This window comes from Palaemon carinicauda, chromosome 22 (genome assembly GCF_036898095.1).
Source record: "Palaemon carinicauda isolate YSFRI2023 chromosome 22, ASM3689809v2, whole genome shotgun sequence".
NCBI lineage: Eukaryota > Metazoa > Arthropoda > Malacostraca > Decapoda > Palaemonidae > Palaemon > Palaemon carinicauda.
In genome coordinates this window covers 28,840,224-28,842,723 of record NC_090746.1, presented here as the reverse complement: position 1 = coordinate 28,842,723, position 2,500 = coordinate 28,840,224, and the positions used below count along the sequence as shown (strand labels likewise).

The 2,500-nt window shown below is 34.5% G+C and overlaps 1 protein-coding gene across 2 annotated transcripts in view; it reads right to left on the bottom strand.

Moving 5' to 3' along the window:
• Positions 1-2,500, bottom strand: part of LOC137616387 (lachesin-like) — an 855,479-nt gene that overhangs the window by 543,533 nt on the left and 309,446 nt on the right. The window lies entirely within an intron of this gene.

The window sequence follows — 2,500 nt, the reverse complement described above, 5'->3', positions numbered from 1 at the left end:
TTTTGATGAGCCCAGTAGACACTTTCAATGGATGGGTAGGTGGCGGGGGGTAGGTAAGGGTGGGGATTACTCCTCCCCCGGGCAGTCCGACACTGAAGAATTTGAGGAAATAAGGAAGTCATTTTTATTTTAGAGGTTGTGGAAAAAGGTTAAAACATTCTTGATACAACTTGTAAAATATTGTATCATTGCCTCAATCTAATTTGGTAACCGTTAATGTTCTAGAAAATATTGCTAACCTAATTCATTATTAGTTCATTTGTAGTCGCTAGTAGCAACAGAATAAATAGCCGTTGTTGTTCTAAGGTTGATTAGTAACGAAAGTTAACTAATAACTTTGCATAATGAATAATCTGTGATGGAAACAGTAAATACTGATGACTGCATAACACTTTGAATACAATCAGAATTTAGTTTATTGAATCAAAAAGGAGTTGTATTGCGGTAAATGAGACCACTATTACATTCTAGAAAAACCTTTGAGAAATTTACTTTATTGATAAATCATATAAAAAAAGTCTTTTCCTCAGAACGACCAAATTTTCCGAGATTTTGTAATGAAAGTAAGAAATACTAATTTTCCCATAATATACTCTCTAATTTTCCAAAAAAATATAAGCATGAGCACAAAATGATTTCCTACACTAATATCCTGGCTGTAGGTTATCAGTGATTATGAAACTACTAGTAGCTTTATCTTCAGAAAATTACGTAGCTTGATCACGCTGACTTCTAATAATCGTGATTCAAATAGGCGTAAGTCTCCATGATCAAGTTCCTATTTGTGTTCCTTTCATTCATTCTTTATTCATTCATTTATTAAACATCCTCGGTAATTTTAAGATAAATGATCTTCTTCGCCGGTATTCGCCTTATGCCGTCAATTTTAGTTCCAAGTTTCTCACTATCCCTCCAGAAAAGAAATCTTTCCTGAACGGCAGCAAGAAAAACCTTCACTTGACCATTCCAACCTGGAACCTTTCAAAATTTGTGTGAAGCCAAGACGAGATATTCCTTAGTGGGATTAAAAAATAAGGCCTTTTCAGAACTATTTCACTCACATTTTTTATACAATTTCAATCACATTCCTTTATAATTGTTCCAGTTAATGAGAATATCTTGGTTGATTTTAAAGAAAAGGGGCAAATTGTCCTACAGAGCACTTTCGTAATGATCATATTAACTGGAAAACTTGTGGTATGTGGAGGACTACAGAACATAATGATCTATAGTAACTAAAACTAAGTTTTGGAAGCATAATACAATAATTCTTATTGGAAACAGTGCAATATCAAACGTAACCAATTACTACATTCCCTACTGTAATATCTCTCTCTCTCTCTCTCTCTCTCTCTCTCTCTCTCTCTCTCTCTCTCTCTCTCTCTCTCTCTCTCTCTGTATGTGTGTGTGAATGTCTTCAAGGTTCGTATAACTCATTTATGGCGTTTTTATGAATAATTTACAGCATCGAGCCATAACTGAAACTGGAACAAGACTAATGTCAGATCTCCGAACAATCTAATGTAGCTGTTAACGGAAGGAATTGTTAAGTTATGCCACTCCATTAATTTCTACACGCTTTTACAGATATATATATATATATATATATATACATATACATATACATATATATATGTATATGTGTGTGTTTTGTGTATTTGTATTGGATAGTCAAGATGTCAAATGATACCACAACATGAAATATGGCAACAAGAGTTGTAATATTTTCCAGCGTTCGCTGAGCTTGGACAAGTCTCCGCCTATTTCCTAAGAAGTAGTAAGAAATGCAACTCTTTATTTGTTTTGTCATGGTAACACTAGAGACCTCTGCCGAGCGATTCTCCCTGAGTGTCGGCGGACTTTTGAATCTAAGTGTACAAGAAGAGTTTGGCCAGTTCTAACTATTTTATTTTAATTGTTCTTCTATTCCTATTCTTTACCCTATTCGTGCTTCATCTACAGCCATATTCCCCAAAACCTTAGTTTTCACTTAATCTTCAACAATTCATCTAAAGCAAGCATTCCAAAACATTTTTTTTTACGGAATGTAGTGACCTCATCTTGAAAATAAAACATACAAAACAAAAAGAGAAAAGAAAAGCATACTTAAGAGAAGGTCAGTAGGGTTTTAAGAGCCTTGCACCGGTTAAATCCGGAGGGTAAAAGTACTCGGTAAGGGAGAAATATATGTAAACCTAGGATCAAATCTAAAAGGAAAATATGAAACTAATCCGCGAAAGTGACTTGATGAAAATGATGGAAAAGATAGTGATGAAATTGCCAAGTATAGATTTTACAAAATGGGTCATGTTCTTTAGATTTTGAATTATTATTATTTACAAGTCCAAATGCCCCGACAGCATTGCTGATAGAAAATGCCTAGACAGCATTGCTGATAAAAAATGCCTCGACAGCATTGCTGATAGAAAATGCCTCGACAGCATTGCTGATAGAAAATGCCTCGACAGCATTGCTGATAAAAAATGCCTCGACAGCATTG